This window comes from Stenella coeruleoalba (genome assembly GCF_951394435.1).
Source record: "Stenella coeruleoalba genome assembly, chromosome: 10".
NCBI lineage: Eukaryota > Metazoa > Chordata > Mammalia > Artiodactyla > Delphinidae > Stenella > Stenella coeruleoalba.
Window position 1 is genome coordinate 30375005 of NC_137156.1, and position 14158 is coordinate 30389162.

The following is a 14158-nucleotide window of genomic DNA, read 5'->3' on the forward strand; positions in this document are numbered from 1 at the left end:
TGAGGTTATCCCCTCAAGCCCTAAGAGGCGCCTCATACTAACGCAAACATAGATTAACACGACTAGTGAATTAGTTACTCAGGCTGCACCATCGCAGTCTGGTTGAAGTCTGGGTTCAATTTGCCACCAACTACAACATCTTAGAACTCAGGAGAAGGGCTCTGTCCCAGCCAACGGCAGGGCAGCTGTAGCTGCGACAGGGCAAAGTCTTCCCATCAGCAGTGAATTCTGGGTTGCAGCTGAGACCATATGGTGGTCCCGTTTTCTGTTTGTCTTTGTTTTCATTGTAAAGTGAGTGCCACGAGCACAGAGTGTTCCTAGCAACAAACAGGACTATGGATGAGAGAGGAATTGCTCTTCAGTGAGGCAAAGGGACAGCCACCTTGACAGCGCCCTGTCCCATGTCAGAGTTGATGGCATCCCACAAACCGACGCAAATAGGGAAAAGACAGCGCTTTCAAAGAAGCGTTAACCCAGGAGCTGACTGACAGCAGGGTGTTTTTTAAGACAAGATGCATCTGAGTCAAGGTCCCCCACGTTGTCACTCTTTTTTGAAGTATCAAGGTCTGCAAGCTTTCCTCTCCCGGAGTGGGCGAACTCTGCCACCAGACATTCAGTTCTCTCTTACAGTTACTTTCCAAAGCCGCCAGCCTGCAAAGTTCTGTTAGTGTCCTTTACCCCCATGATAATGTACAGGCTCCTCCTACGTTTTCTTCATTCCTTCCAACACAGCTGGTGTCATTCATCTACATCTATACTAATCCACTCAAGATACCCCCAAAGGAACCACATCTCATGACAAACACAAGAAGGTATATTTTAGAGGCATCTTCAAAGTGCCCGCCTGTACGGAACCAGAGGCAAAGCCAGCAGAAAAGAAAGGCAAAGACAGTACCAAATCCCTACATGATATTACAACAAAACCCTCTTTTCTGCAGAAATAGCGGTAGCTAACACACATGCTCACTAACTGCCAGGCACCGTTATAAGCCTTTATACATGTACGGAACTCATTTAATCTTCCCAACAACCCTGAGGTAGGTCTTATTATTAACCTGATTTTACAGAAGAGGAAACTGAGGCACAGAAAGATGAAATAACCTGTTAAGTTTCTGAGGAGCTACTAGTGGGCAGATCTGGTGTCCACACGCTTAACCCCAGGCTACTTTGCATTCTCAAGACTCAGCTGTTCTCTACTACTTAAATTTAATATTATAGGTTTTTAGTATTAAAAAGAATCTGGAATGTCTTTGTCCATTTCGTATAGAAAAAGTCAATACCACAAATATTTAGTGTAAGAAATTTGGAATCCATTTGACCCTTGAACAACGTAGGGGTTAAGGGCACTCCCCCGACCCCCGCACTCGAAAATCTGTGTATAACTTTACAATCAGCGCTCCGTATCCCGGTTCCACATACAAGGAGTCAACCAGCTAACTGTGGATCGTGTCATACAGTCGTGTGTAGTTAGTGAAAAAAATCGGCGTGTAAGTAGACCCAAGCACTTCAAACACACATTGTTCAAGGATCAACTGTATTCTAAGACATGATTTAAGCTGTTTGCCTCTGTGTGTATGTGTCTTGATATTCTTCTTATTTATTTATTTACTTATTGGTCAAGGGTAGTATTTTATTTATTTTTTATAGAATTATTTTTTAAATTGAAGTATAGTTGATTACTATGTTTTTTAAAAATGTATTTAAATTTATTTTGAAATAGAAATTCATAGTTCTTGTTTGTGGGTAAGATTAGGCCATGTTTTCTTATCTGTAGGGATGTTATTTTGCTCCTTCTTCTTTTTTAAAAAAAATTTTATTGGAGTAGAGTTGCTTTACAATGTTGTGTTAGTTTCTGCTGTACAGTAAAGTGAATCAGCTATATGTATACATATATCCCCTCTTTTTTGGATTTCCTTCCCATTTAGGTCACCACAGAGCACTGAGGAGAGTTCCCTGTGCAATACAGTAGGTTCTCATTAGTTATCTATTTTATAAATAGTAGTGTGTTTATGTCAATCCCTATTCCCAATTCATCAAACCCTTCCTTGCCCCCTTGGCAACCGTGTTTGTTTTCTACATCTGTGACTCTATTTCTGCTTTGCAAATAAGTTCATCTGTATCATTTTTCTAGATTCCACATGTAAGGAAAATTATATGATATTTGTTTTTCTCTTTCTGACTCCACTCTGTATGACAGTGAGTATTTTCTATAGAATCAAAAGATTTATTTTTTATAGTGATTCACACTTTACTATAGGTAATGCCGTTAGAACTGGATTAAATAATAAGGCCCTTTACTGTGCCACTGACAGTAAATCCAGAGGTAAAGTGCATCCACAGCGTGCCACATGTCCAAGCACACCCAGGGCCCGTATCACAAGGCACCCCCTGAGCACAGCCAGGCCCAGGCTGGCAGCAGGGAGGAAATGGAGGGTAAGCTGTCAGGGGGCAACCAACAACATCTTCCACAATGGCGTGGAGTGGGCTGGAGGATACAATTTAGAATCAGTACCGAGAAGTAGAATAATAATATTTTGAAGTTTCATCTTGTTTTTGCCAAAATACTTCACCATTGCCCCCAGCCTGAGTACGACTGGTGGTTGCTGACTTGCCTTCGGGGCGATAGCTCTGGCTGGAAAGGAAGGCTGGTGAGGAGGGAAGGAGACGGTGTGGGACAGGGAAGCCCCATGAGCTTGGAGGATTCGAGCCCAGCTCTCCAGTTCGGAGCTCTTCCTCTATGCCAGGCTTTTATCAGAGCCTATAGAATATACTGCCTCAGCAGTATTATTATTCCACTTTCACACATAATATAACTGAGTCTCAGTGAGGTCTCATAACATGTCCAAGGCCACAGAAATAGGAATCAGTGGCCCTATGGTTTGAACCCCTACAGTCTGACTCTGGGGTCCTGGCACTGACACACAGTCCTGACACTAGGAGGGTTTCTTTCAATGAGGTCTGGGGACGGCCTGCGTCAGACTTACTGGAGCACTTACAATGCAGATTCCTGGGCTCTAGAACAGGAGCCATTCATCAGACTTTCTGTGGGCAGCGTTTTAGAGTAGGAAATTGAAGCTCATTCCCCATGCTGAAGTTTAAGAACAATTAGATGACCACCTATTACTTCCCATCTGTGTTCTGACCTTGGGCAAATCACTGTTTCTCTTTGAACCTCAGTTTCCTCCCTTGTAAAAAGAGGATGAGTAAGGTCACTTTCAGCTCAAAAACTCTGATTCTGATTCTAATTCAATTTTTAAAAATTTTTTATTGGAGTATAGTTGCTTTGCAATGTTGTGTTAGTTTCTGCTGTACAGCAAAGTGAATCAGCTATATGTATACGTGTATCCCCTCTTTTTTGGATTTCCTTCCCGTTTAGGTCACCACAGAGCATTGAGTAGAGTTCCCTGCGCTATGCAGTAGGTTCTCACTGACTATCTATTTTATACATAGTGATTCTAATTTATTTTAAACCCAACCACCTGACTGCAGCCTGCCAACCTGCCTTTTTCCAGCTATCTCCTTATCTTTAAACATTAGTGTTACTGAGATGATATTTTAAGTGTTACAGAATTTGTAGTTAGATACACAAATATTCATAGAGTTTCCCTGGAAATCTGGGAGAACTGGATGCCCCTGAATGTGACATATTTGAAGTGCAACCCTCCCTTAAGCCCAGGGCTAGGACTAAACAACCTCACTAGGTCTTCTCGTATTCAAGACTTTTTAAATCTCTGATTTCTTGGTGCCACTAGAAAGGAAACTCATTGATAATTGTAATTTCCTTTCTGAAAACGCAATCTCATTTAGTGGACATCTTTCAAAGGTTTAAACCAGGCATCCTACACCGGCCACGAGCTCTAACACATTTGGGGTTCTCTCTGATTTCATTTTCTGAACTTTTTCTTGGAGAAAGGAAAACAAAAACTAGGGCATTGGCCAAACAAGTCTGGCCACTCAGTGAATAGGTTTCCAGATAAGAATGACCTGAAGGACTTCCCATGGGCGTGAGGGAAATCGCATGCGCCATCCAGGGAAGAGGACCAGAAATCACTTCTTGCTTTCAAACAGCGGCTAGCCATCGGGGATGGCCCTGTGAGGCTCGGAGGACCACGGCAGGAAGGCACTGGTCAGCAGCGAGACTAAGCTCGGCTTGGAGCTGCCGGACCTGCCTGAGCCCTCCCGACGAGTCCTGCTTGACTCTCCCTTCACCGAGCATGAGGCTGTGGGGTGAATGGCCTCGTAGTGGAGACCTGGAAGTTTGTTAGACGTCTGATCAGAGCAGGAGCCGGCCTGGGACAACGGTGCTGGGAAGGTAACAGGCATTTCTCCTAATGGGGGTCTGTCTCTCTTTGTAGCAAGATCTCAGGGGCAGCTAGGTCACTCTGACACTGCTTTAAGTCATCTTTCAGTTACGACCCTCTGCCTGATTTTCTTTTCTGTAGCTGTGACATGTGTGTTGGGAGCACAGAGCATGTCTGGTCAAGGGCATTTTGCATGCAGGCTGTTGGTTAAGTTGGTGACACTGCGTTTAGGGAGACTGAGTGTCAGGCAGTGAGCTGGGATGCTTTTAGGATTTCCTCTAAAATAAAAAAAGCTTTCCTTTTCTTTTTCTTTCTTTTTAATGAGTTTTCCCATCCCTGAGCCAGAAAATACCGTAAAGACCAGAGTATTTTTGAATTGCTATATGAGTGTTTCCATGCCAGGCAGCAGGGGAGGCTACCCCGAGTGTAGCAGGAGGGCCATGGGTATCCTCAGGTCCCAGGCAGTCCTGGGAATGTGAAATGTAAGATGCTGCCCCACCCAGACTGAGGGGAAAGGGGGTTTGCAGGTCAGCGCTGGGAAGGATGTCAGGAAAAGTGCTGGGATCAAGAGCAGGCAGGCTTGTCTCGAGTGTTCTAGAAGGAAGGAAATGCCCTATGATGTGTGGTTTGCTTAAACCTTTTTTTTTAACATCTTTATTAGAGTATAATTGCTTTACAATGTTGTGTTAGTTTCTGCCGTACAACAGAGTGAATCAGCTATACGTGCACATATATCCCCATATCTCCTTCCTCTGTATCTCCCTCCCACCCTCCCTATCCCACCCCTCTAGGTGGACACAAAGCACAGAGCTGATCTCCCTGTGCTATGTGGCTGCTTCCCACTAGCTACCTATTTTACACTCATGCCACTCTCTCACTTCGTCCCAGCTTACCCTTCCCCCTCCCTGTGTCCTCAAGTTCATTCTCTATGTCTGCGTCTTTATTCCTGCCCTGCCCCTAGGTTCTTCAGAACCTTTTTTTTTTTAGATTCCATATATATGTGTTAGCATAGCATACGGTATTTGTTTTTCTGTTTCTGACATTTCAGTCTGTATGACAGACTCTAGGTCCATCCACCTCAATCAAATAACTCAATTTCGTTTCTTTTTATGGCTGAGTAATATTCCATTGTATATATGTGCCACATCTTCTTTATCCATTCATCTGTCAGTGGACACTTAGGTTGCTTCCATGTCCTGCCTATTGTAAATAGAGCTGCAATGAACATTTTTGCATATGACTCTTTTTGAATTATGGTTTTCTCAGGGTATATGCCCAGTAGTGGGATTGCTGGGTTATATGGTAGTTTTATTTTTAGTTTTTTAAGGAACCTCCATACTGTTCTCCATAGTGGCTGTATCAATTTACATTCCCACCAGCAGTGCAAGAGGGTTCCCTTTTCTCCACACCCTCTCCAGCATTTGTTGTTTGTAGATTTTCTGATGATGCCCATTCTAACAGGTGTGAGGTGAAACCTCATTGTAGTTTTGATTTGCATTTCTCTAATGATTAGTGATGTTGAGCAGCTTTTCATGTGCCTCTTGGCCATCTGTATGTCTTCTTTGGAGAAACGTCTATTTAGGTCTTCTGCCCATTTTTGGATTGGGTTTAAACCATGTTTTCTTGTACTTTGTAGAAAGCCAGGCCACACCACTTCACTGCAGCTCAGTTTTTCCCTTCATAAAGGGCTAATGTTTGGGGCCTTTCATTTTTGAATTACACAAGTAATGCATGACTATATTCGTACTATAATAGACTATGCCTAACAATTTTTCAAGTCCCGCACACCCGATATGCATTAGTTTTTTTCCCTCCCCAAAGTTATCCCATCAGTTGTTTGCTGTGTATGTTACCAGTTAAATGACTTGTTTTTCTGTCTTCCCAGCTCTTAGGACAAGTCAGGGCACATAGGAGTACAAGAAATTCGCCTTGTCAGATCCATGTATTGTTCTTTAACAATACCTTCCTCTCGCTGGAAAGAAAAACTAATACATGGGGAATGTGAACAGCTCTTTTAATATTTAGAAAAGTTTGGAAGAGTTTTATTCATTTTCAGCATTATTATTTTTGTGTTGGTTTTGGCAACTAATAGTATTCATTACAATTTCCCAGGGATTAAATTCTAGATTTTTCAACTAGTAGCTTGGGCCTCTCTCCTGAAGGCCATCAAAGGCATTCTGTTCTGGAAAATAAAAGAAAAGAAAATTAACCAGATAGATAGATGGATGGATGGATGGGTGGATAGATAGATGATAGCTAGCCAGCTAGATTAAGTGGTTGGCTCTGGGAAAATGGGGAGAGTGTGGGAGAGATTCCCTTTTCATTTAGTGGATAATAGTTGGGTTTAACAGATGGGTTCATTTTCTATTTCTTCTAGCTTTCTGTAAAAAGGTGGCCTTTTTTTTTTTTTCCTTCCATACATTATTATGAGACAAGTGAATAAGAAGAAAGCACTGTGAACTAGTCGGTATGGGTCATGGAGAGAGGATCTGGAATGAAGTTGCATGAGCAACGTCAAGTCCAAGAATAATCACAAAATACTTTCAGTTGCTACTTGGCATCTTCTTGCCCTTCCCAAGGCTTCTCTACCCCAAACTAGAGGGCCAGTTGGCCCTGCTGATTTTGGACATTCTCTGGTGCTTTCTTGACCATCCTGTTAAATTTGCCTGCCTTGACTCTTTCTCAGGGTAATTCAGTTAATCATTTTACCCTACTGCGCAGTGCTAGCCCCTGACAGAGACCGCCTCATCCTCACCATGTCATAGGTAAAGCAGGTAACTTGTTCCCATTTTATGGAATACAAAAATGAGAGGCTCAGAGGTTTCGTTGTTTGCTCAGCATCTCACAATTAATCTTTTGGGGGCACTGAAATAAGAAGAAGCCCAGATGTCTGCCTTTCCAACATAAGGATAAAAGTCATGTGGAATAGAGAATGAATGGGATTGGCTAGATTCTATCAACTTGGTAGCAACATGGATTCCCAGTTGTGCTGGAAGTCTGTAGGCAGATTAAGCTATTGCCTGGTCCAGATTTTAGCAGATTCTAATGCCTGCTGTCCATTGGTATCACCCCCAGAAACTTAACAAAAAGAAAACGATGCCCAGACACTTCCCTGGAACAACTGAGTCAGAATCTCTGGGGAAACGGCTCGGGCATGGTTTTTTTGTGTGGTTCGTTTGTTTTTAAACCTCCAAAGTGATTCTGTTATGCAGTGAGGGTTGAGAACCACTGAGTCCAAACTGTAAGAGATAAAGTCTAAATTGAGAAGCAGAAGTGATAACCGCTTCATGGAGCTGAGAAGTTGGGGGCAGGAGTCCCAGCAGCTGTGAACATCATGGATTAGGATTCTGGCGGCCCTATTTATGAGAGGAACAGTCCCGTCTCACGTCTGCAGGTGAGAATGAAGAGGCATCTCTACTCCCCAGACAATGGCACTGCCTTTCAAGTTTAAATCAGAACAACCCCACTGGCTTCCCTGCAGATTCATGGGCTCCCTGTTACTTGCAGAGTTTACAAAATCAGATGAAATGTTCTAGGTAAACAGGACGTGCTCTTCTGCCGCCAAATGACTACGGGGGTGGGGGTCATCTATTCTACTCAGTGTCATTTTAACATGTGTCTCAGTTCCCAGAAAAAGAAATACTAATTATCCTTTGCATGATCTGCCACTTTCTGGATTGATCTATAGATGGATAGACAATAATTCAGAGCTGTTTGGGTTTTTTTAATAGATTTTATTTATTTACTTATTTATTTTTGGCCGAGTTGGGTCTTCGTTACTGCGCGCGGGCTTTTCTGTAGTTGTGGCGAGCGGGTGTTACTCTTCGTGGTGGTGCCTGGGCTTCTCATTACAGTGGCTTCTCTTGTTGCAGAGCACGGGCTCTAGGTGCGTGGGCTTCAGTAGTTGTGGCACGTGGGCTCAGCAGTCGTGGCTCACGGGGTTAGTTGCTCCGCGGCATGTGGGATCTTCCTGGACCAGGGCTCGAACCTGTGTCCCCTGCATTGGCAGGTGGATTCTTAACCACTGCGCCATCAGGGAATCCCCAGAGCTGTTTTTTAATCAGAAGATGTGTCCCTAGAAACTTCCTCGCTGACATTTCTCAGTAAAATCCAAATTAGTATCACTCATCGCTGTAATCTTTGTCTCCTTTATAAGGAGCACTGGGTGGGGGTGGGGCCTCTCAGCCTCAGTTTCCCCAGGTCCTGGGAGTTTCAACACAGAGTAGGTGCTGCAGGAAGGCTTGTTGGGTTAAATATCTGTGTTGAGGCGCTATGAATTCACACGTTATTTACCAGCTCAGCATTTCAACTCACGTTGTCTGATTCTAGTGATGATGGTTAAAATAACTGGCGTCTTGCCTGTTTCCTAAAAGAAAATCACAAAGGTGAAACCTTTAAAGTCACAGCTTAGTGGAAGCATTTACGGTGATAGGTGTGCAAAGAGCTGTGGAATTACAAAGACAGAGAATCCTTTCCTTTAATCAGCTTATACTCGGAATGGGAGGCAAGGCACAGGCCTTGGGAATTTTAATAATAACAGGTAATATTTACTGAGTACTTATTATGTGCCAGGCACTGTGTTCAGTGCTTTACAAAGACTGTTAAGTCATATAGTTATTCCAATAATCCAATACCTCAGGTACTATTATAATACGTACTTTATAGACAAAAGGACACAGAGTTTTAAGTAAGTTGCCCGAGGCACACAAAGCTGGCAAGTAGGGAGGTTGGGATTCCAGCTCAGGCAGCCTGACTTACCGGTCCAGAGGCCTAATTCCTACGCTGTGCTCCAAAAACCACAACAGTGCTGCAAAAAATCCCAATGCCAGGGCCAGCAGAGTAGCGGAGGAGAGCAATGCAGAGTAGTCCAAAGAATGATGTATCGCTCGAAAGACAAGAAAAGAGGCATGCGCTATAAAGGGTAAGAGCTCGGATTGGGCAACAGAGTTGGCTACATACTGTGTGACTTGGGGGGTGTGATTTAATCTACCGAAGTCTCAGTTTCTCCATCAGTAAAATGGGGATATTGCTATTTCAAACAATATAGGATTTAAGGATTAAATGAGCCTAGTACATGCAGAGCGCTTAGTCTAATGCCAGCATATAGCGAGGGCTTGAAAAATGATAGCAACTGTTGTTACTAAGGGAATAAGCAAGACCTGAAATAATGAGTAAATCTCAGAAGGGAGGAGTGGGTCATTTCAGCTGCCACGAATAGTGTGAGAAGAAGCTAAGAGCTAGCAATCCATTCAACCAATATTTGTTGTTAATATTTGGGACACATTTTGCAAAAAAGGTACAATAACAGCTTGTGAGTAGGTCAGCCTGTTCTGTATCCAAGTGTCACGGAAGAAAAATGTAGCAGGGCTGGGTTTTCCTTAGGTTGCGGTGACCATGCTTGCCAGGTGAATTCTCTGAGCATTTGAGAATGTTCAGAGTACTTGAATGTGGTACAGTAGCAATCTATGAAAAATAGTGTTCTAGGCAAAAGAATCAGCTGATGGTATTGGATATTGGACAGGGAGGAAAGGAGGGAGGGTTCAGGAGATTGCTGCAGTCATCCCGGTGATAGTGATAATGATGAGATGGTAATGTCCACACCAATATGGAGGCCGAGGAAAAGAAAACATGGCAGTGGAGGTATTTACAGGACTTAGCGAATGGTTGAATTGCTCCCCCGACTCCTGCCCTCGATTCGTGTAACCAGGAATACCTGTGGGGTTGTGAGTCTGTGAAACTGAAGAATGAAGCCAGCAGCTGGCAAACCTGGGAAGAGGTGGGTTAGGAGAGAAGAGACACATTAGTTCTGGGTGAGCTGAATTTACACCCAGGTGGAATAGTCCAGTTGGAAAGATGCTCCTAATATTTAGCAAAGAGATCAAGGTGGAAATAAAGTTAAACTGATAATTAACACTACAGATGTGGGCTTCCCTGGTGGCGCAGTGGTTGAGAGTCCGCCTGCCGATGCAGGGGACGCGGGTTCGTGCCCCGGTCCGGGAAGATCCCACATGCCGCGGACCGGCTGGGCCCGTGAGCCATGGCCGCTGAGCCTGCGCGTCTGGAGCCTGTGCTCCGCAGCGGGAGAGGCCACAGCAGTGAGAGGCCCGCGTACCACCAAAAAAAAAAAAAAAAAAAAAGGAAATACTTTTTTTTTTTTTAGAACATCTTTATTAGAGTATAATTGCTTTACAATGGTGTGCTAGTTTCTGCTTTATAACAAAGTGAGTCAGTTATACATCTACATACATCCCCATATCTCCTCCCTCTTGCATCTCCCTCCCTCCCACCCTCCCTATCCCACCCCTCTAGGTGGTCACAAAGCACCGAGCTGATCTCCCTGTGCTATGCGGCTGCTTCCCACTAGCTATCTATGTTTGGTAGTGTATCTATGTCCATGCCTCTCTCTCACTTTGTCCCAGCTTACCCTTTAGAAAATACCTTTCATAATAAGGTGAGGACTAAAGTCAGACCAACCAGATTAAGGAAGTTTTGGAATGGCCATGACTTCTCAGGGTACTGTATTTGGGGGGAAAAATAATACTTTTTTCATTTTAAGTGGCACACATACAGACATTATTCTTAAAGTCTAACAAAATGGAAATTTAAGAGAAGTGAAGTCACTGGCTCAGGACACCAATGCCTGATGTCAGAGATATGGAGTGAATGGGGGCTGGGAACGGAGGGAACACAGAGGGCTAAGATGGCCCCTCCAAATATTAAAATGTTGGAATAATTGAAACCACAAGGTAGATAAATAACTGCTGCCCCGGGGCCCCTGGACTGTCCGAAGTGCCCCCTCCCCGCTCTGCCTCGGTCACTGGGTTGCTTGCCTTGGACCCTTGCACAGACCTCCCCACTAACTGGCAATGAGGGCCCCGAGGCCTCTGCTCTTGCAGCGACCAGGGACTGCTCTGATTGGGCCACTATTGTTGTTATTAGAATACTCTATTATTTTGAATCTCACCTCCTAAAGAGTAGAACCACAGAACTGTAAAGGTTTGGACCAACACCCAAGTCCCCTGAGGCTCTAAACAGCCTGGCAGCCAACCCCATATGGCAGTCGAAATGCATTGTCTTGCCAGGGCTTAGGGAAACCCCTCCATGTGGTAAATGAAAGTAGCAAGATGGTTGAGATAAGAGCAGAGTTAGGAACTTAATGTTTTCGTGGAGATGGCAATCTCTTGCTCAAAGGTTAAAATCCTCCAGTGATTTACAACAAGGAAAGAAGGATAAAAGGTTATCAATGCCACACACATGTGCAGTGTGTTTTAGAAAGCTTGACCCCATTGTGTACAAACAAATGTTCCTCTGTAATCTGATAGGACTGAGCGACCCTGACACAATGCTACTGCAGGACTTTATTTTAAGGCAAAGGAAAATTAAATAGAAAAAAAAAATTTCAAGGCAGTTCTTTCATTGGTATTGTGTTTCGTGTTTGTGTTAAATAAATATTTAGCTTATAGTTCTGCATGTGTGACGGATGAATCATCTCATTAGATAAGGTCAGCAAAGGTAAGTTTTATCACTTCTGTGTTTGAAAATGCAGATCTGTGAAGGCAGGCTCTTAAAGTCGTCCTTGAGGACTTTTAATCTGCACTTCTGCAATTCAGGAGGGAGGTTCTTGATGACATCCTGTCTTAATTGCAACCCTGAGCAAAGAATAATAATCTCAGTCAAATTTGCAATGGAAGTCCTGAAATTTCATACTACCATTCATCACCTGCCATCAGGAGGAACTCTGCTTTGAATTATTCTCTAGTAGTAGCATAATATAGATATATGTGCCCCAGAACATAGGGAACGGGGCATAGGAAGATATACCATTGGCTTTTTCAAAGGATACAATACCTGTCTAGTTAGTCACACACAGGCCAAGGATTAGTAAGATGCATGGCTTTCCCCTGTTAGTGTCCTAGCATGCAATGCAATTCTTCCTTTCTTAAAAAGAAAGCCATGCATATAACATCACCTTCTGTGCATGACACAGAAACCAAGCAGTTTACCTATGGGAAGAATCGCTACTCTCTCCTCCACTTTTTAACCAAATACCTTGAGTTTTATGTGCCCACCACATTCACAAGTCCTGACCTCCCATTTATAGCTGAACAGAGCAGGGAATCTCCAACCAGGAGGCAGTCGTCTGCCTGAGCATTAAAGGGTGGATAGAATTTAAATATGTGGTGATTATGTTGAGGCAAAGGGACAGGAAAAAAAGGGAGACCAAGAAACCAAGTAAATGATGACAGGATTACTTTGGTTTTGCCAAACACTGAAAAATAGTTTGACCGTAATAACTACCCTTCCCCACTCCCAGGATTAAGTCTCAAAGATTAATGTTCATATTATTACTTTTGCATGAACACTGGGAAATCTCTTGCACTATTTTAAATTATGAAAAAGCAACCAGCTACAGTAGTGAAAATATGATAGGTGCTTATTAAATAAGCCAGCTCCAGGTCATGAGGCCTTCAGCATCAGCAAAAGCCATTGCCTTTGTTCCGAAGGCAGCTGGGAGCTGAACAGAGGTAACACATGAGAAGAGCACTTCCAGAAGGTCAATCTTGCATCTACATAGGTGATGCACAGAGAGGAAAAGAATCCAGCCATCGCAGTGGTGCATGTGAGGGGCAGTGAAGGCCTGGACTTGTGTAGTCAACCAGAGATGTGAGAGATAAGTGCAAGAGATAGTTACGATTAGGCTCAGAAGCCTAAGTGAGGTTACAATGGATTTGAAATAATTGTGAGAAATTTTGGTACCTTCAGAGGACAATTCCTCTACCCCAAATTTGAAGTCACCAGGGGCCATCAGCTCCCTGGCTTTGCTGAAAAGAAAACTGAGACTCAGCGAGGTGAAGTGACTTGCCCCAGTTCACGAACCAATCAGTGCCAAAGTGAGGCTAGAATTCAGTTGCCTGGTCTAAGGTCCATATAGAGAAAGTATTTCATTTAGTCTTACTGATATCCCACTGAGAAGATCTCATAGGCCAAATGGTACCTTTTCCCAATGGAATAGATTGCAAAATTTATAATTTTGTCACTACCACATATCAACTGTGCAATCTTGGTGAGCTACTCATCCTTCTAACCTTCCATTTCCATTTTTGAATATGGAATAATTAGGGATAATTTAGTGGTATCATAGGATCATTGAAAGGGTTAAATGACATAATCCTCGGAGAGAGCTTAGCACCATGCCTGAAACAGATCCAGTAAATGACAGGGATCTATCACCATCAGCATCACCATCAGCATCACCATCATCACCACCATCATCACCATCATCATCACCATCAGCATTCTCATCACCATCAGCATCATCACCATCAGCATCACCATCATCACCATCATCATCACCATCAGCATCACCATCAGCATCATCATCACCATCAGCATCATCACCATCAGCATCACCAGCATCACCATCAGCATCATCATCACCATCAGCATCATCACCATCTTCATTGCTGATAATTATTCTCCACCATCCTATCACAAACAACTTGTCTGACTGTAGGACAACATTATTATCTATTGATAGAATTTTAAGAATCCTTGGTTGAGTTCTTCAGTCCTGACTGACTCAACCCCTAGCTGCCTTTGAGACACATAGCCCTTGCCAGGCCCTAGTTTTCTCATCTAAAAAACTAAGAGGTGTGCGTGCGTGCATGTGTGTGTGTGTGTTAGTATGTGTGTGTGTGTGTGTGTGTGTTTGTAGAGGGCTGGCAAGAGTGCTTGAACTAGACATGAATTCTCGTTTGTCTTTCAGTTTTAAACTGTGTATGTTTTATGCTCTATTCAGACACACCAATAATCCATTTTTCAATTTTCATAAAAACATTCCCAGAGTAAATAGTAAA

At 43.3% G+C, this 14158-nt stretch overlaps 1 protein-coding gene across 8 annotated transcripts in view; it reads left to right on the forward strand.

The window, feature by feature from the left end:
- Positions 1–14158, forward strand: part of ADGRF5 (adhesion G protein-coupled receptor F5) — a 113014-nt gene that overhangs the window by 31982 nt on the left and 66874 nt on the right. For 2 of the 8 annotated variants that reach the window (XM_079933733.1, XM_079933738.1), the window contains exon 1: positions 1931–1965. The exons of 5 other annotated variants lie outside the window; for them this stretch is intronic. The gene's annotated coding sequence lies outside the window, so the exon portion shown is untranslated. Of the gene's footprint in view, positions 1–1930; positions 1966–3919; positions 4313–14158 lie in introns of those variants that run through there. One more of the 8 variants, XM_079933731.1, reaches the window with a different exon arrangement.